The 21897-nt window shown below is 36.6% G+C and overlaps 2 long non-coding RNA genes across 2 annotated transcripts; one reads left to right on the top strand and one right to left on the bottom strand.

The window, feature by feature from the left end:
• Window positions 1–2210: 2210 nt before the first annotated feature.
• On the top strand, window positions 2211–3244 carry LOC311084996. Its single transcript, XR_014606694.1, has 3 exons — window positions 2211–2345; window positions 2895–3009; window positions 3127–3244. It is a non-coding gene; the product is annotated as an uncharacterized lncRNA (long non-coding RNA).
• A 9250-nt stretch (window positions 3245–12494) lies between these two features.
• On the bottom strand, window positions 12495–16932 carry LOC311084834. The gene is made up of 4 exons (XR_014606632.1): window positions 16389–16932; window positions 16138–16237; window positions 13386–13612; window positions 12495–12803 (listed from the first exon to the last, which is right to left on the bottom strand). It is a non-coding gene; the product is annotated as an uncharacterized lncRNA (long non-coding RNA).
• Window positions 16933–21897: the final 4965 nt, after the last annotated feature.

Genomic DNA, 21897 nt, shown 5'->3' with positions numbered 1-21897 from the left:
GAGAACTTCCGCGTTGAGAATGTGCTCTTTTTTTACGCTTTTATAAATGATTGTGTTGCTTTTATGTCTATTTTTATAATAAAAGAAAAGTAAACTATTTTGAAATGAAAATTACACTGATATAGGCCTACCAGCGCAAATGGACTGTAAAAATATACACATAAAATATAATTACATTTTTTTAAATTTTATTATTATTATTCAACGTCATCAGCTAAATTTAGGGACCATGTGGGTTTTCTCTTATTCACACTGTTTAGGGATTCTGTTGTTTCTATTTTCAGAAAAGATTAATTAACTATTTTGAAAGGTAAATAACAGAAATGTCAGACATCAGAAAATAACTGTTAAAATATAAAAACTATAACATTATTCTGTAATTATTGCATGTCATCAAATCGATTGAATATTTTCTTTATTATTATTACAAATTTCAACATCACAAGGTAATTAGAGAGTATGTCAGCTCCAGCTTGGATCCAGCCTCTTATGAAGACTTCAGATGAGCCCGCACCTTTGGATAGATGAAACCTACCCCTGCAAGGACTCCAGGACATCAAACGTATGATTATACAAAATAATCAAATCTATCATTGCTTTAAAATACACACTAATTTAGCTTAAATGCATATATGATATTTCTATATACTACAATTTGTGCTATTTTACAACTGTACTTTATGATATCATCTCATAAAATGCTATTATGGTTTTGTAACATAGAAACATGCATTTTCTGTAAAGCTGCTTAGAAATTATGTGTATTTGAGAAAAGCATTATACAGATGTATGGTCACACAGACTAACATTTTGAAGTTATGGACCCAATCTGACAGTAAGAAGAGCCATCACATTGTTGGCCCATTTGGGGGCGTTTCATTGGTGCTTCACACCCAGTGTGCTTGACTATCATCACACACAATTTCAGATATTTTTACTGTAGCATTTTGAAGTTAAGGCCCATTAAGTTGACAAACATGACAGTACTGTTAGAATAGCCATTGCATTGTTGGCCCAGTTGGAGGCGCTATATCTCAGCTGACTTTGAGGGAGCGTTAAAAGATGCACTGGGGCCTCATGCCCAGTGTGCTTGACTGTCACTATGCTCCATTTCAGACATTTTTACAGTAGCATTTTTAATATATTTTTTTTGTATTTTGTTGCTGTGTATTAGTTTAATTTAGTGGTTCACAAATAGCATAGCATCCAGAAACTCAACTAAACGTTCTCTTTATCTTAACACATTAAAATGGAGGGCAGTGGGGGGTTTTTTTGGTGTTTTTTTTTTTTTTTTTGCATATTTCATTAGTTAAATATATTTTGAAGTACAGTATATAAAACTTAAACGAGACAATTACAAAATAACTCTGGTCAAAATTAGAGAACTCTTTCAAATACCTCCAAGTCAGTGGTGATAATGTGGCACTTGGTGCTAATTTCCTTAATTATCTGGCAAACCCTATTTAACAGGCAGCAAACTTTCCAATTTTAACTGACCTTGCAAGATGGCAAGCCACTCTAAGGTGAATGAACCCTGCGACACCAGGTTGTCCTGATGAAGGCCAAAGGGATGACCAGCTATTGCAACAGAAATTGGTCGTTCCAAATCAGTGATTTCTAGAATATTGAAACTTTACAAAAGACACTCATTCATTCAAGTCCCCCAAAAAGGCTGGTCGTCCACATAAGACAAATGCACGAGTAGCGGCTTGTCAATAGAGGGCTTGTCAATAGAGGCCCATCAAAATTCCAGAAATATACATGTATACAAAAATGATATAAAAATGAAATAAAAATAAAAAATAAAATAGTTTACTCATACAATGTAAGTAGTAAGAGCCTCAGCATTTAATAAAAACTGGCTTTAATCGGTTAACTATTTTCTTTATTATGTTTTTCAATAAGTTTCATGCGGTTTCATGTGAGAGGGACGCCGGACAAATGGATGTCTATAGAGCTGGTAAGTCCCGCCCCCTCCGCTAACCCCACTGGACCTCTAGGTTGAAAAACCGTCAATGCAAGTGAATGGGAGAAAATAATTATTTTCTGGTCCCGTTTGAATTGTGCCATGAATGTGAACATATGTTGTCTGTGAATTTTTTATATAACTTTTCGTGTGAAGAATGCTACAATTTAGCGGGTAGAAGTTTGATATGGTTAGACTTTGTGTGAGAGCACTTTGTGGACTACAACTCTTCGCTGCTTTTGACGCGTTTGAAACGTCACCACCACTCGCACATGGACACTAGCTCACGGATCCCGCTAAACATGGCTGTGTATTTGGTGCACTTCACCGCCTTCTTTCAGGGAGAGGACAAAATCGTTGAGGTTGGCGAAAACCACGGGTAAGTCAACTTTATGGGGTGGCGTCACATAGCGACATGTAGTCTTTCTCGTTATGTCTTTTCCACAACTGCTAGCCGAAGAATCATACAATATACTGTCAAACTCGTAACATGAAAAATTATATAAAAAATTCACAGACAACATATGTTCACATTCATGGCACAATTCAAACGGGACCAGAAAATAATTATTTTCTCCCATTCACTTGCATTGACGATTTTTCAACCTAGAGGTCCATGGGGTTTTACGGATGGGCGGGACTTACCAGCTCTATGGAGTCTTTAAATTTTTGGGCAGCATGTGACCTGAAGCTGGTCTCTAATTGGTTTCTTAAAGATTCTCCTCCGGACGCAGGTCGCTGCGTCCCTGGCGAATCAGAATTGGATACATGTTATTTTATCCAATCTGATTGCCATTCAACAACTCAACGCTTTTTGCCACTTTGCCACTTGCCACAAAACCTTGCTAGGCTGATCATTTTTGTAGAGAGAATGGCAGAAGTTAAACCAAATTCTGTCATTGATTTACAAATAAAAACCTTTCACAAGGCGTTCGCTGGAAGAAAAAAAACGATAAAGGATCTCCGACCGGACCAACCCAATTTACAGGCCAGTGACAGGACGAAGCTAAACCCGGAGCTTCACCCGCACTTGAGAAACGGAGGTAGCTGGCTTATTTGCTTATTTGTTAACTTATGCTGTTCAATTCATTGCATTTTAATGTTCATGTCATGTATTTGTACTCAATATATAATCTAACTGTACATATGTAACGATGCAGGCAGGAATGAAGCGGAGAGTGAATCCAATCGCAAGCACTTTAATAAACAAACAAACAAACAAACAAACAGGTAATCCAGGGTACACGACAGAACACTCAGAACAGGAACCAGGAACAGGTGTCGTGCCGAAAAGTGATGGTCTGCCGAAAATTGATTGCATTATTTTTTGCAATAAGTAGAGGCTTCAATCATTTTGTTGTAAGTAGAATACTGCATTTTATGGGTTGTTTTCGACATTTAAAGGTATTTTAACAGGTAAAAATGGCTGGATTGGTTGGTACACAACAGGTAAAATAATGCAGAGTCATAAGGATAATTGCAAAAGAGATCATGTCTTTATTTTATATATAGCTCCGCAGTAAGTCATGTTATAGGATACAGTCCGTTTTCCAAATACAAACACGTATTCCATCGGCAACAACAGGCTTCTATTATTTCCTATAATCATGTAAATGTCATACCTGATTAAGCTATAAACTGCACACACTTATTTGGCCACAATTGTTATTATTATGTTAAAAGAAACGTTAAAGTATCACACAGACATACCTTTGCTATTACCACGGACATAAACTGATGGTTATTTGCACGTTATGTCTGTTTGATCCAGCTGTAGACGTAAAGAGACTGGGCGCAATCAATTTTCGGCGGACCATCACTTTTCGGCACGACACCGGGAACTCAGGACGGGAACAAGGAGACAACAGCAAACGTTACAACATCAAGAACTCACCAGGACTGAACTAAAACACAGGGCTTAAATACAAGGGAACACAAGCTAAACAAGATAACAAGGGGGCGTGGTTAAACTGAAACACCTGGGAAGACTAATCAACATAACAGGGAACAGCTGAACATGGGACAAGACACATGGCAGGATCACATGACAAGCAGGGAATTACATGACAGACAAGGAACAAGACACAAAACCCACACCGTGACAACATATCTGTTCCGTTACAGTTAGTAACTGAAGTGTAGATCACATTTGTACAATTATATGAAAATAAATGATTGTTACGTACTCAGAGGATATGGTGTTTTTGTAGTTTTTCCTGTTTTGCTGTTTTTCTCTCTCCGCTATCACCTCTCAGGGCGGTGCTGCTGGCTGTCCATCATCATTACGACGTAGGATACACTTGAATGGGCGTCCTTACTATAAAAGAGTGACGTAGACCGGAAGCGGGAGAGAGAGAAGCTTTGTTTGGTTTTCGTTTTGGGTTCACGCGTGACGTGCCTTGTTTTCTTTTGTTTGTTATTCACTGTTTATACTTTTGGATTAACCGTTTATTTTTTTTCGCAGTATTGTTATTTTTGGTTTACGTTGGACTTGAGTCCCTATGTTTCTTTTTGTATATTGCTTTGTAACCGGCCAGGGAGTAGTGAATAGGAAAGCATGTCACGTGACTTCCATTCATGCAACACCTAGGGGAAATCCGTGTTAGTACATCAGGTAAGGAGCGGGTGCTATATTGTATGTTTTTGTTTTATGTAGTGTAGATTAAGTAGGGCGTGCTGAATCGCCGTTGATTTTGTTTTGTTTTATTTTCTTGTGGTAGTAGTTTAGTGGGGACGGGAAAGTAGTTATTGTGGGTTTTGTTTTGTTTATTTCTTTAATTTAGCCCCGCTCAAGTTCCTACTCCCTGGGTACGGTATTTGTCTCTCTCTCATTTGTGCACGTGGGTGCTATGAATAAATACATGTATTTTCATGATTTGAACCTTATTTTTTTGTCTTTGTGTCCTTTTGCACCAGCATCTTAGAAACATTAACCAGGCTGACTAATCCGGGAATTAAATTATTTTATGTTGTGTTCCCTCATGCCCTTAGCCATTTTAGGGACGTAACAATGATAAACTCTAAAATTGCAACTTTTATCCTTTTCAGGTTTGATTCTAATCATAATGTAACATTATTTGAAAAAAACAAAATTTCAGTACAAAAAAAACAAACATTTTTATTGTTAGAATTGTGAATTCATAATATTTATATATGAATCCAACTGGAAAATCTTGTGAAAAGATGTCTTTCAGTTAGTCAAATATAGTCATATAGTGGAGCCATCTAGTAGCTAAAATGATCATTTTTACTTTTAAAACTACATTTTACAAAATATGGGCAAAATATATCATATATCATAAAATATATCATAAATCTTCCAAAAACTGCACAAATGTTGAGTAAAACATTAATAAACAGTGTAAAATTACATTTGTAAAAAAAATATATATATATATTATTCTGTTACAAAATTAAATGTTATTGTCTGGGGACCCCAAAGATAACTAGTGTCGTCCCAAATGAAGATAATCAGAGGGTTGAATACCAGGTGCAAGTCCAATCAGAATGAAAATGCTCCATGTCAACACCTCAATCGGAATTAAAATTCTCAAACCGATTGAAATTTCAGTCGGATTGAAGGGGGTGGAATAAACCTTTTCATGAACCGATCAAACGAAAGATTACACCATGTAAACGAGCTGATCCGATTACTTTGAGCTGCTTCTTACTTCTGATCACCGTATAAGGTAGGAATATTTATACCCGATGCAAAAAAACTATGCACGCTAACCATTACCATAGTAAACATGGTAAATATGTACGCTTGAAGAAATCAGACAAATCATAATCCTGTTTTTATTTTATCTTTCAGTAGCCTATGTCTCGGACTATACTCTTTTTCTCTGACTGAAAATATAACTGTATCCTTCTGGGAGAGAGTGCTAAAGCTCCTCAGGTCATATTTTTGGTGGCATATTTGTAGAAATGAACATTCTTTCTAAATGTGATGTAAATACGTCCTGTTACTAGGCTACCAAATAAACAGAAACAGACGCGAATAAGTTTTGTGTCCTCTTTCTTTTGTAAACGTTCACAAACGTCATCGGTAAACCACTTTATTTCTGTGATAATGTGCAATTTTGACACAAATTAATTCATTATGATAAATGTATTGTAAACCTGTGGTAAAACATCTATTCTTGGGTTTTAAATATTCAATTAAACAACACAAATGCCAGCAAACAGTCGCTCTTGTTTTGCGATCGATCAGGCTGTTTACAGTGATTTCTTTCTGATCAGTTTTCTGATAAAACTTCCTTCTTTTCTTTTTTTTTTTTTTTACAATAATGATGGCCTATATTTAATTATATGCTATAATGAGTGTGATATGAGTATGAGAATGAAAAACTGATGCAAATACAAAACAAGACAATAATTAACAAAGAACAATAGCCTACACAATACAAATGCCACGTTTATGGCTCGCACTGGCCCGACAGTGGAAACGTGTCTGATGCCTACAACTAAACGCGACAATTAAGTGATGCACCATCTTGACAGGATTGAAAACGTGGAAATAATGAGCTTCCAGATCCGGCAGACAAGCTGTGTGCGCATGTCAGAAAATGACTTCGATTGAAAGCGTCAGCACATGTAAACACCAGATCGGTTTAGATAACATCCCATGTAAACAGTCAACCGGAATCCGTCAATCAGAACGATCTCAATCAGAATAGCAAAAAAGTGTGCATGTAAACGGGGCTACTGTAAGGATCTGTCTCGGCATACATGGACACCAATACGATTGATGAATCCGAACACGGTGTTTACATGAACGATAAATAAAGTAATCGGGTTGATGTGCGCGTTTACATTTAGTCACAAGTCTCAAATCGGAATAGATTTTTTGACATGCGCACACTGCACAATATAAAGAGTTTCCCACTGTTCGCGCATAACTATTCTCCTCTATTGGTTCTTTATTTGTTTTAAACAGCAGACGTAATATTAATCTGTCTCTAGTCATGATTTGGAGATAATGAGCATTAACCGTTTTGCCGTGCTGCTTATCACGCAGTAAAAATGCCCAAAACCAGTCGTCTGTGGATGAGGACAAAGACTGAAACAAGGACTGGTGAGACGTTGTCCTGCATCACTTCACAGATGCTGAGTGAAATGAGAACTTTAGAATGACTGAACACTTTATGCAACAGGAAGAACAGCTTGTTCCGCGCATCATACGTCATTACGCTATTTAACGTCATTGCTCATGCGCAGTCCTTTCAGTTTCGGTTTTCAATCCGATCAAGTGTTTACATGTTCTCTCGATCGGATTACAAAAGGAATAAACCACCCCTTTCATCGAAATTTCATTTGGATCGAGCTCAATCGGATCGATTAAGGTGTTTACATTAAGTTTTTTAAGTCTGATTGAGCCGTCAATCCGATTATAAGTGTCCATGTATAGCCAGTGTCTCGTCGTTTAAGAGCATTCGGACTGAAAGCTCACTCTGCAGTGACCAAGCTTCTCATCAGCAGAAAGAATCAAAAGGCTAGACTAACCTTTGCGGAGGAGCATGTCGTGTGGACAAAGGAGAACTGGTCAAAAGTTCACTTTAGTGATGAAAGTAAGTTTAATTGATTTGGGTCCGATGAGAAACATTATGTTCCGCGTCAAACTGGGGAAAGATTGAACCCAAAGTGAGTAACAAAGTCAGTCAGAGGTGGAGGAGGAAGTGTCATGGTTTGGGGGATGTTTTCTGCAGCAGGAGCTGGGCCTATTATACAGCTATAGCAGGGTGAATGGAAATGTTTATCAGAACCTCCTTCGGCAACATGTGGTTCCTTCCCTGCAAGTATATCCCAATCAGCCTGCAATTCTCATGCAAGACAATGCCCCCTGTCACACTGCAAAACGGGTAAAGCGGTTACTTGAAGCTGAGAACATTGACATAATTAAATGCCACACCCCCCCCCCCCCCCATCAGGACAGGAAGAAACTCTTCACCTTCAAACTAAACACACAAGCACTAAATTCCCAGTGTCACCTAAATGTCTGTCCACCAGCAGGTCAAACTTCATTTCTGTAAAAACCAACCACAGTCTCTTTCAGTTTGACTCAGATGATGAACTTCAGTCAAACTGTGAGATGCCAGATGGTTTTATCTTTTACTCTAGTTTTTCAATTCACTAAAATTTAGAGTAGCCTAAATATACAAATCTAGAGTTGAGCTGCATTTTACCATGAAAGGCAGGTTATCCACAATTCCCACAATATTTTACTTTTATCCATTTAAAGCAGTCGGGTAACTGCGCTCTCAGAATGAAAGTGTTCACTGGGGCGGTGCCCTTTTAAAGGAGCTAATATGTGCCGTTTAGATACTAAATGAAAAACCACAACAAATTCCTTGTGTGTTTGCGCACACTTGGTGAATGAAGCTCATTCTGATTCTGATTCTAATATGAACCTTTATGGGATAAAAAGATAATGATTTTTATTGACTTGATTAAAATATAAAATATTAATACATTAAGAACAATAGAAGTCTTAACAAGGGCCAGATGACCTATAACATTATGCAAATGCAGCGAGTGAGGAGTGTTAAACAGTGGGAGGATTCACACACCAGTTCTGCTGTCACATCAGATGTTGAACAACTGAAGAAAATGTCTTGCATGTTTGTTTTCTGTTTGTGCGGCTGGAGTCTGATTGGTAAGTTATAAAGAAAATGTGTAAGGTTTTTTTTTTTTTTTTTTTAGGAAAAGCATGTCTGCTACTGTTCAACTTAGGTTATTTTCATATAAGTTGAACTAATACACAACCTTATAGTGCAGACTATCTAGTGATCTAAATCTCATCTATTAAAAAAAAAAATCATTAAAATATCCAGCACAATTAAAACTGTACTTTCAATCATGTATTTATTTTCAATATGTTATGTAACTTTAAACACTAGACAACTGTAAAATAAATTAAAGATTAAGGATGTGATGCACTATAACGCTTCAATCCATAGATTATATCAAGATGTATCTAATAATTCTGATGCAGCAAACATTAAACTTTGAAGTAACCAGACTTACATGTAAACCATCATTTTGATCCTGGTCTTACTGTACATTTAAGATAGAAACTTTAAATTCAACTCAACTATAAGACTGTAACGGTTGTAGCTGTTTTTTGGAAATCTGTTTGCTTTGAGTTCATATTTTGGGGTTTATGCGTTTATGTTTTAATGTATTAAATAGCCTGAAATATTTAGTATGAAAATCCAAAGAATTACCGCGTGTTGGGTTGTGTTCAAAATCTTTCTTTTTAGTAAACTCTGTGTACACAAACAATGTTTTGAATGCTCGAGTTCATGTGTAGAGCTCCTGGTGATACTTTGTAAGTTTCATGTTGTGTCGAGCCTTCTTGGTGTTTTAAAAATAGTGATTTTTGATGCTATCATAGAAATGCCCCAATCATTCGCATTCAAAAATCAATTTGACAGAAAACAAAAATACGTCAGTCTTAAAAGTGGCGTTTCCATTCGCTTTTAAACGAATGTTTGCCTCGGGTAGATTCACAAAAAGACCCTAGGTTGCATTTTGGCGAGAGTTATCCTTTAAAATTGACATTTGTGTTTTCTCTGCTTTATTCTGACAGTTTCTCTGTACGGTAGCGGTTTAAAGACATTTTACATTGTGTTTCTGCTGATGCTCTGGATGTTCTCAACTTCAGCTGACTTTGTAAAACCATCATGAGCCTTAATCTCTAAAATCTGTTTGTTCTCCAGGTGTGTTTGGTGATTCAGTGTCAGTGATGGAGGGAGATTCTGTTACTCTAAACACTGATGTTACTGAAATACATGAAAACGACGACATACTGTGGAAATATGGAGCTGAAAAGTCTCTCATAGCTAAAATCAAAAAGAAGAAGCAAATCTTCTCCACATATGATGATGTTCCTGATGGGAGATTCAGAGACAGACTGAAGCTGGACGATCAAACTGGATCTCTGACCATCACAAACACCACAACTGAACATACTGGAGATTATCAACTAGAGACAATAGGGCAGACACTGACATCAAGAACATTCAGTGTTTCTGTCTATGGTGAGTCGAGATGCAATTCCTCTTGTGCTTCTTGTATTATTAGATATTTAAATATTGAAATGTTTAATTATATTATAGTATGAGATGACAGACACAATCACTGCTCATCAACAATAAATCAAAAATAACACTGTAGATTTATCCATATTTCTGCTTATTAATCTCATCTTTCTCAGCTCATCTGCCTGTTCCAGTCATCATCAGAAACTCTTCACAATGTTCTTCATCATCATCATCATCATCATCATCATGTTCATTGGTGTGTTCATCAGTGTTGAATGTGAGTGATGCGACTCTCTCCTGGTACGCAGGAATCAGTGTATTGTCCAGCATCAGTGTGTGTGATCTCAGCATCAGTCTCTCTCTACCTCTGGAGGTGGAATATCAGGATAAAAACACCTACAGCTGTGTGCTGAACAATCCCATCAGCAACCAGACCACACATCTGGACATCAACACACTCTGTCACACATGTGCAGGTACCACAGCTCTGATGATAGATGTGTGTGTTTACTGACCTGATCTCTGTCTTCTGTTGTAGATCAGACACATTCACTTACATTAATGTCTCTCTTTTCCTCTCCTTCAGTTCCTCCAGTCTCAGTGTCTCTGATAGTGTTGATCTCTGCTGGATCTCTGATGATTGTTGCAGGATTTTGGATCTTCTGGATCTGCAGGAAATGTAGAAAAATTGACAAAGAAGGCAAGTGTTACATACAGCTTTTAAACAAACAAATAATAAATAGAAAATATGCTCTAAAATTGTAGCCAAATAATAGTCCTATTTTATCATTTAATTAAAATGATTCTCATAATGTTGTAGTTAACATCTTTTGAAACCAAACTAGTGTGTTGGTCAAACACAATAGCACTCATATCAGAATTCATGTCTATTTCTAAATAATGACACAGAATGTCGCTCTATACTCATCTCTCTTGCACAAAAAACAGACTCTGTATTTCTCAAACAGCATCAACACTGAAAATACAAAAACAAATGTTTATTTTTAATAAATAAAAAGATGTCTCCATTTTATGAACGTAGCCTTACATGTGCAAAGATGCAGCTGGTGCTTAAATTAAAATATATATGAATGATGACTTTTGTTGTGCTTGTTGAGCCAAAAGCTGAATAAATACAAAGAATGTAAAAGACTTTACTTTTGTCAAAAAGTGTAAATGTATGTGTGATTTATGTGTCTCTCTAAATTTAATGATAAACACTCTTTTAGGAACTTTTTGTCTGTGAAAAAGTTATAGGTCTAAAGCAAATGAAATTTGTTAATGCCATTTTTAAAAACTGCTGTTAACTTAGAAAGCCCTAATAATAACATATATGTTGTGAAGAACCAGATCTAGTTTTAATCTTGCTGTTTTAATGCATTTATTATTGTTCATACAGTTGAGACTTGTTCAGATGAGATCACTTACGCTGAGACGACATTCTACAAAAGAAACGCACAGAAAACGGTGAGACACTTTATTGTTAATTTGTTGAGTATTTTTATAATTTCAGATCCTGATCAGTGTACGCTTGTGTTTTTGTCTGTATAATATGAATCCCATTTCCACCACATAAAGAAAAATTATGAGATTTAAAAGTCAAAATTATCACTTAAAAAGTACAAAAATATCACAAAGATGAAATTATGAGATTTCAATGTCGAAATTCTGACTTAAAATGGAATGGAATGACATAATTTAGAATTTTTAATCTCATAATTTGACTTTTATCAGAGCATGATTTTTTTCTTATGTGGAGGAAATGTGCTTTCATAGTATAATGATCTTTCACATAAACCTCACTCTGTTGCAACGCTGCAAATATCTTGTCTTTGGTCTGGGCTTCTGTCACGTACGGTCGTTTGATCCATTATTTTATCCATTTAATGGATAATCCACAACATGAAACTCAATGAAAGCAGGCAAGGTAACAACTGTTCACTGATGAGATGGGAAACAACTCAAATGAAACACGAGGACTTAAATACAAGGAGCAAACAAAGGGAACTACTTTGGACACAGTTGGACAGAATGACTGATCAAATGAGAAAACATGGTAACAAATGACGAACAAGTGAATAAAGTGCAATGACTGAAAACAAACTCTAAACTGAAAATAACTGTGACATATCTATGTGGAGTGGGTGCTGGTGAACAAAGTATCATAGTTCATCATCAGTCCCGAGGAGGACATCACCAGCCCCACTTCTGAGTCAGAGTCCATCCTGACACCACCCTCGTGGGATGGACACGACGTCTGAGCCCACCGCAGATGAAGAGCCGGCACAAGATGGAGCGACTGAGTCTGAATATGAGTCTGACCAGGTGTGTGATCACCAGCAAGAGTGGAGTACGGGGGGATTGGAGCCTCGTTGACATTCCCTTCACAGAGGGTGAGTGAGGGACCTCTGAGAAATGGATTTAGGAAGAGAATTATTCCATGCCCGCGCTGATCCCGCCCAACTCTGAATGCCTACCTTTATCTCTGCTGGTCCCGCCCGGCCTCCCTCTCCTGCCTCCTCTTCTGGAATCGCCTCATTACTCTGCCCAATCTCTGCTGCCCCCCATCAGCCTCTCTGCTCCAGGATATAAGAGTGGATCCCTAGCTCCGCCTCCACCCACTGATCCCGTTGCTCCGCCTCGGGTCATTGCCCTGACTTCTCTGCCTTTGCTCCTCCCTCGGCCCCTCGGCTCCACCAGGTACAGGTCTGCGCGGGACTGTTTTTCCCGTCCCGCTCCCTGATAGGTTCTCTTCCGCTGTTTACCCGCTGTCCACTTAGAATAATTTTCCCCTAAAGAAAGAGTGATTTGGTATATAAAAAAATATATAATGTTGGCTATGCAAGAATTGTATTTGTTATTTGTCTTATCATGAGACTGTCAACAACAATCATGTCACCGAGAAAAATAGGCTACATTAAATACAACATCTGTCACTCAAAATTATAAGTACGAATAAACGAAAACTGTTGGCTAACTAGCTATACAGCAAAATATCCATGCAAGAACAGAATATTGCTGACTGACGACGGTCGGTCAGATTTGAGATTATATTTGTCTCAAATCGTCGTTAATGTACTGACTTTACCCTGTGATGCAAGATACATTTAGTTTTATATTCATTTATAGAAATCAGCTGCATGGATGGAAATTGCTTATGTTATCGAATTTTCAGGGTAGATTCTCAATTCATTCAGTTAACGGACGCCACAAGGTAAAGTGTTCCGACTGCAGACTTTAGTTTTCAACGATTGTATTTAATTGTACAGTACAATCATAACACAGTACAGACATTATCTTAATTTCATAATGTCCTTAAACATAGCAATATTGCTGGCCATAAACTGAGAAAGTGCGCGTCTGGTGTGCGATACCTCGACTTGTCCTAGGCATGGCATGACGCAGCGCTTCTCGTCCGGTGTGCGACTGCCTTCAGTCGTTGCCATGGTCCTCCCTCCATCGCCGCCGCTGTGGGTTTTCATCCCGGCGAGACTCTCGGGCCTCCTCCTCCTCCTGGCTCCTCCCACCATCTGCACCACACTGGTTCCTGTCCTCCACCTCAGCCTCCTCCCTCATTGGAACTGTTGGCTCGAGGTCACTCCTTTCCGGGAAGGGGCGTACAGTCACAGTTATGTTCAGTTTGAGTATGTTTGCTGTCTTTGTTTCCATGGTTACTCATTTGATAACTCATTCTGTTCATCTGTTCCGTCATTAGTTTGGAACCAAGATTTTTGAAAGGGGGGCATTCACGAGTTTAAATATTTAAACGCAAATTTTTGTTAATTTACTTTTATTCATTTTAAGCATTTAGTAATTTATTTGTAATAAACACTTTAAGTGGGCTATTTAAAGTGTTAGGACTATGTATATGTTAAATTATGTTGTAAAACATATGCGCAGAGTGTGGCAGGTTTTCTTGTGTTCATTTCTATTGCATTACAATTGAAAGCAGTATCAATAATGTCAAAAATATGATGTGCAGTCAAGTTCGGGTGTGTGTATATGCTGTTTAAATGAGTGTTCTCACCGATACGCTTGTTGTGATTCTTCTTCCAGTTTAATGCAACATGTAGCCTAAGCTATGTATCGTTACTGCAACAACTCTATTAATTTTCCAATCATAGACCAGCGCTCAAGCACTGACTAGAATCCAGTGCTGACAAGAATCAGCATTCACGTGCTCAAAAATGTGTTTTGCGCTGACAATGACCGTCCTTTATTTTTCAGTTCATTTGTTTTACAATATATGGGTATTACTGTCATGGGATTAATATTATAACTATTATAATGTAGTAGTGTAAAGTAGACAGACACAACTAAAAGAGGTTTGAATTTTCCTTTGTTTAATTTACACACTGAATATGGGTTGGAGCTTTTAATTTTGAACTCTCAAAGTGCACCAGATTGATTGATTTTAACTTTAAAATGCACCCCTTTATGAAAGCCTTATTAGTTCGAAAAACTATATCACTTCACATTTATTATTATTATTATTATCATTATTATTATATCTTGTGTTATGCATTTTTTTACAGAAAGTTGAAGAGGAGGATCGTGTGGTTTATGCACCAATCGCTATGAGAAGATGATCACAAGATGAGTACAAGACCCAGATTGTGATAATTTCACTAAGAACATCCTGCAACGACTTTCAGTGCTTGAGTCAATGGTTGAGTTTGGGTTTTTTGAGAATCACCACATGTTTCATTAGGAAATCACAGCAGACATACAGCAGGATCATCCTGAAGGGGTTTAAAGTGTGATATTAACAATGGACATATTAAATGCTCTCCTAAAATCTTTAAAAGTATTTACCTTAATTATAATACAGGGACTTTAAACTAATCATGTAAATCCTATGACCCATGGGAGTATTTGTATGTGTTACTCTTCAGGTCAAATGTGTAAAACGTAGATACAAACTTCTCGTCAAAAGGAGTCAAAGTGAACCCTGGATGTGGTCTCATTTATTCATTTATACACTTCTGCACAGATATGTGGTTTGATCTGTTGGGTAGACAAACAGCTTCTGCATGGGCATGTGTCTCCTGCTGGAGGTCTGTGTTTGATGGCAGTTTGTGAGAGCATCTCTGAGGTGTGAATAGCGTGTTTGTGTGAATGCATGTCAAAGGTGTCAGTCTGAGTGAATAGCATTTCTGTGAAAAGCATGTCGTTGCAGGTGTTTTTTCCATTCCTGCTCACATGAAGCCATTGACTTCTGCTCAACAGAGAAACTATGAACTATCAATGATGATGTCTGACAAACAATGATACTACTGTGAGAAATGAAAATATCACATACTTTGAGTCGGAAATAACTACTGAAACTACACTCTCAGAAAAAAAGGTACAAAAGCTGTTAATTGGGGGGTGCTTTCAAAAGGTACCCTATTTACTCCTTAAAGGAACAGTTCACTTAAAAATGAAAATTCTGTCATCATTTACTCACCCTCAAGTTGTTTTAGACCTGTATGAACAGTCTTCTGCTGAACACAAAATAAGATATTTTGAAGAATGTTGGTAATCAAACAGTTGATGGACTAATAATAATAATAATAATAGTATTTTTTACCCTACTATGGAAGTCAATGGGGCTCTTACCGACATTCTTCAAAATATCTTCTTTTGTGTTCAGCAGAAGACAGAAACTCATACAGGTCCTAAACAACTTGAGGTTGAGTAAGTGATGACAGAATTTTCATTTTTAAGTGATCTGTTCCATTATGGGTACATATTAGTATCTAATTGGTTGAAAAGGTACCACCACATTGACCACTTGTACCTTTATTTCTGAGAGTGCAGTTTCAGAAGTTATTTCTAGATCTAGCATCAGTTCTCTCCAAGCAGAACTATTCTTGATAACCTTTTTACCTTATAGTGGTCATATCCTGTTTGTTTGTTTTTTTTGCCGTAAAAAAAGCACATTTTTTCTTCTCCCAGTGTCTGGGTCATGTTAAGAATAAATGCAATGTATGACTTACAATGTATGATTTTGTTAATTATTTATTTTTTTTCCATCAATTTTGATAATAAACTAACTTAATGCTTCTAACAATCTTGATTTTTTTTTTAAATTATAGCATAACAGAATGAGATCAAGATCATAATCAGATAGAAAAATATCACCTCAAGTTTCCATTGACGAGGACAGCTCAAGATATCCACTCCTGCTCCAGTTCCAGTTCTGTAACCACCCCGTGCAGATGAAGAATCAGGGAACAAAACACTAGTGTGTGTAAAGGAGTGTTAATCCTATTAACAATAGGCTTTATACATTATATATAATGTATGTTTTGTTTAACATATTTGATAATATGCCTTATTAGCTAATATGTAGTTCTGGTGGATGTGAGTAGGCTACCTGTTTAGTGGCCTACCTAGGGTGCTCTGAGAGGTTGTTTAGGCTACAAGTCAAAGTGCCCACATCTTTTCTCAGTCTCTGTGATCTTCTGGTTTGATGTCTCGGTTCCCTCCTTCAATGTGTGTCTGAGGGACTTTTCACCTGATTCATCATCTTCATTCAGGTGAAAATCGTAAACTGGTCTCTTAAAATAATTGCACATCTCAACAACAACACACATTATTTTAGGAATCATTCATGTCCGGAGCACAGGACTGAAATTGTTTCAGAAAATGGATCCCGCTCAAATAACTACGCAGCTAATATTAACTACGATGTCACTAAGATAATGTCACGTGACCATCGCGGCATCCAGGGAGATGTAGCATACACAAAAACATTCATTTTGATCAAATAAAAGAGCATAAAACGGTCTAAGCTCTTACTTTGGATTGTTGACAATGAATAACTTCTTAGCTGCCATGTTCTTCCAAACGTAAATAATATCCTGCATCAAACGTGCATGTCCCCATCTAATGCTACATCCTCTCTGTATTTCTATCCCAAAGATCCTCAGAAATACAAATATAACAACACTTGACCACTAGAGGGATTGATCACATTCCCACCCAGAATAAATGTGGTATCATACTAGCCTACTGTTTTTATAAACTGTATTAATAATGTTCACTTCTTGAAAGATCTTCAAAGAGTGTAAAATAAATTCTAAAATAATTTTTTGTTATTTCTTTTTTAAGTAATGTCACTATAATAACTGTTGCTGTTTCCCATGCTATTTATTATTACTAGCCTATTTGTAAGAACCACATCTCACACTTATCACCTTATTTTTAGATAAGAGTGGGCACGGCCATTTGTAATTTTAATGTGTCTGACTTCCAAGTTATTTTTAACTGTATAAAACAGCTTGTTATGCTGCTCGATATTGAAAACTGATACATATATGTTAATGTATTGTCTTAATTATAAACAAGCTGGTTTACTTTGATATTCTTCATGGTAGCTGCTAATAAATCGAGGATAATAAAGTCTTGCACATTCACAGAAAACACCTTACTTCCATGTTGAACAATGAGATGGATACATTGTCTGATATTTTATTAATACATAAAGTGTGTGTATACAACAAGCAGTATTCATACTGCATTAGACCACCATCTAGTGTCCAAACTAGGAATTCACCATTAAAAGGATGTTCATAAGATGTTTTAATGCCATTTATCACATGAACATACATATATCTTTCCAGCTATATAGGCAATAGGCAAACAGTGAAACCAAAAAGTGTTAATAAAACAACAAAACAGAACTTTTTATATTTAAAAAAAGGATTGTAATTATTTAATAATACAATAATGTATTCCTATAACTGTTATTTTAAAGGATTTTAACATAAATCAAATCATAAATCAGATTTAACAAGATATATGAGATCTTGTAAAATAAGCTGTATGTACTTGCATTCTGTTTTGCTTTACTATATCCATTGCGATTTCTCCTGTGTTCCACCACACCAGCAGAATCTGAATCTCCCATCAGGAACATCATCATATGTGGAGAAGATTTGCTTCTTTTTGATTTTAGCTATGAGAGACGTTTCAGCTTCAAATGTCCACAGTATATCATGATATTTATGTATTTCAGTAAGATCAATTTTATGCCACCTGATGTTTTTAAATCCTTAAAGTGTCTATTTTCAGAATCTGCCAGGTACCAAGCTGAAATAATGTCCCAAAGGCTTCATTTTTAACCTTTTGCTGCACCCGACCGGAACCCGAAAAATCTAAAAATTATGTAGAAAGTGGCATAACATCTACACAAAGTAGACAACACACAGAGACAAATGAACACATTTTCCCATACAATTCTGACCCCAGGAATTTAATGGAATGGTTATTTTTGACATTTGACAACATATTGACCCTATTTCTGGACAAAAATAGCAAAAAATGGCCAAAGATGTGTAGAGGATCAACTATATTTTCATTTTCTCAAGCGCATGGGGTGATTTTTTTTTTCACAATCTGTTATTTATTTATCATTCAAGTGTCTATTTTAAGATTAAATTGGGTACCAAGCTGAAATAATGTCCAAAATGCTTTATTTTTAACCCTTTGCACAAACCCAAAAAATCTAAATATGATATAAAGTGGCATAACTTTTGATGTAAACAACTCACAGAGACAAATGGACACATTTTTCTTTACAATTCTGACCCAGGGAAATAAAATAATAAACTACAGAAAAAAATCCAAAAAGGTCCAAAAAGTTGACTAACTGCCCATTTGGGAATGTTGGGGCTTTGCATTTGGCAGTTGGTGGCCGTTGGTTGGTACCTGCAGATCGCCATCTTCCACTGCTCTCTCTTTTGGAACAATTTCAGTGAGTATTTGAAACTATAATTAAGATATACCTTTGTAGTCATAACTTAAAGTAATTTTTCAACAGTTTTTACTATAATCACAGGCTTTCGGAAAGCGAGAAGCTATCATATCTACACAGTATCCGAGATATCCGAGCAGCCAGTTCACCGCATGATGGATATTTGTGAACAGATTCCATTAACATTAGAGGACTTGCCTTTGGATACAATTGGCTATCACCAATACTGCTATAAAAACTTTACAGGGAAAATAAATCGTTTACAAGTGTCAAAGGCTTCTACATCTGGAGAATCATCATCATTGAAAAAGGTCTCTCTGCGCCATGTCAAATCTCTGTCAATTCAATCTGAAGGAGCTCCAAGAAGGTGTTCCTTCTTGTTTCTCAATCAGTGCATTTTCTGTGACAAAGCAAAATCCAAGTTCATTTCAACATGAAATTCAAGTTAATTTCAACATTTACTCTCCAGTTGAAGCATCTATCACTGATGCCGTGAACACTGACCACATTACTTGCACAAACAGGCAAGATCTTCTGTGAAGTCCTTTGTGTGAAATCAGTTTCAATTTGACATACAAAAACGAATGTTTTGCAATTATAGCAAGGTTAGACCCATGTTTATATTTCACTGTAGAATCAAAAATACAAAAATGGTGTGCACATCCCAAACACCCAGATTGGGCGCAGATGCAAGACAACTGAATGATACAGACAAATAAAGAAAAGTGTGAAGTCCACACAAGAATTTATTCAAGCAACGTTTCGACCCTCAGGACTTCATTAGGCACAATTGTTCACTCATTGTGCCTGATGAAGACCTGAGGGTCGAAACGATGCTTGAATAAATTCTTTTTGAGCAGTAATTTTCAGTGTGCGGACTTCACACTTCTTTATTTGTCTATATTTCACTGTATTCAGTGAATTATTTCTATTGATTTCAGTCAGCTAGCAATTATCCGTCTATGGGAAAACGTGCTGATGATGCTCATTAAAAGAAGAGTGAATCTTTCACATTACAATGAAATGAAATTCAGTTCTGATTCATGTGTCTTCCAAATACCTGAATTCTCTAGAACACCTTTGTTTTTCATTTCATTCATTCATGAAATCACTTGGCTCAAGGTGATATAATGCTGGGCCCCAGGTTGCTTTAAATAACACTTGTGTTGTTATATATTATTTATCTTGCATTATGTTTGTAATATGACGTGTAATAATATACATTTGTGCCATTCATGCTAATATTACTTCATGTCAATATTTGATTTGAATGAAATCCCCTTACCTATGGAAGGAAAACAATTTTATATAGTAAAGTGATGTCATTATTTTAGTAAAATGTGGGTCCCGAAGCAAAACCACTGAGAACCGCTGACAGAGGTTACGTTTTTTGTTGTTGTTGTTTTTTAAGATATATCGTGTGATTTATTTTTTATTTTGTACATTTTTTTATTTTTTTTACAGAATGGTAAAGAAGAGGATCACACAGAGTACGTACCTGTCGCCATGAGAAGATAATTTTTTTTCCAGCTGTGTGACGCTTTCACTAGGAACCTCTGATGATAACCGTAGCTGAGTCTGTGGAGACTGCTGAGAATCACACATGTAGCACACATTAAAAACCATTGATGATATACAAACTTCAGATTTTTATTCAAAGCAAGGCATTTAACAATTTTGGACTGGTTTAACTTTGAGTATTATTTGGAAATCCCAGCAGACACATTCAGGATTATTCTGAGGGGTTTGAAGTGAGATATTCAGAGATGGATTCATGAAGGGCTAAATAATTATTCTCATAACTTTACCAATCATCAAAATTGTATGAATCAATTAAGCATTTTCAAGTTCGACTCTTAAAGCCTCACAATTCCGACTGTATTCTCCCTTTTCTCTTTCTCTCTCTTTACACCTGTCAGAAATGTGGTTTGACCTGATGGACAAATATAGGTTCTGCAGGAACACGTGGCATTACTGTAAGTTAGTAGCCTATTGTTACAAGCAGGAAGCTTTAAATCTTCACATATTGATTTCCTTAAACACCACACTTTCTTTCCAGTTTCCAACGGGGTTATGGACGTTCAAATCTAATTTAAAACACACACACACACACACACACACACACACACACACACACACACACACACACATTCTTGTACATCTATCTTTATGAGGACATTCATTGACACAATGCAATAGCCGCTTACCCTAACCTTACCCATCACAACTAAGTGCCTAACCCGAACCTTGACCCTAAACCGACCCTTAACCTCATTATAACCTTATCCCTAAAACCAAGTCTTGACCCTCAAACAGGCCTTTAAAGGGGTCTCAGAAAGTGAGGACCAGACAAAATGTCCTCACTTTACTCTCTTTGTCTTCACTCCAATGGTCTAAAACTCAAACGGGTCCTCACAAAGATATTGTACAAGTATACACACACACAGGCTATAATATGACTGCTTTATAGTTGATCTGCCACGTGATGGCGCTGTTTTAGACACTTCTGATGCTTTGAAACTTTTCCTAAAACTTTCAGCGCTTTAAAAGGCTTTGTTTCTCTATTCCTAATCGGAAGTTAAGTAAACTTAAAGTCAGACTGTTAAGTAAAGTATTGATGATCATGGACTTGATTTTGATTAATGACGCTCTAAGACTTTACTATTGAGACATTGTTTTTCAGAGGTGACTCACTCTTCCCCTATCATGTGTTCTGGTATTTTATTGTATGCATCTCATAAAGGGGAGAGTTATTTTGTTTTCTTTTGAAGTACAGCGCCTGACGTTATCCTTCAGATTTGGCTTTAATTTATTTTCCTTATAAGCTCTCAATGTAATGCTGTGGGTAGAGAGCTAATTAAATAGGGAGCTAGTTTAGTTTATTATAGCAGTAGATTAACGTTATCTGTGTAAACATGTCTGTGTATGTATGTATGGGTTTTGTGTGTATATGTTATTTTTATTTTTATATGATCCCAGCAAACTTCTTGCCTAATCAACTTATCAAACTAATCAAATCAAATACGATACTATTATTTTATGGCCTTTGATGAATTGAATTATGATGGAGAGGATGTAAAACATTGTACTGATATAGATAATAATTTAAATTGCAGATATTACACTCCCGAACAATTAAAAAG

This window comes from Abramis brama (assembly GCF_963993115.1).
Source record: "Abramis brama genome assembly, chromosome: 6".
Taxonomy (NCBI): domain Eukaryota; kingdom Metazoa; phylum Chordata; class Actinopteri; order Cypriniformes; family Leuciscidae; genus Abramis; species Abramis brama.
This window is presented reverse-complemented; position numbering and strand designations above follow the sequence as displayed.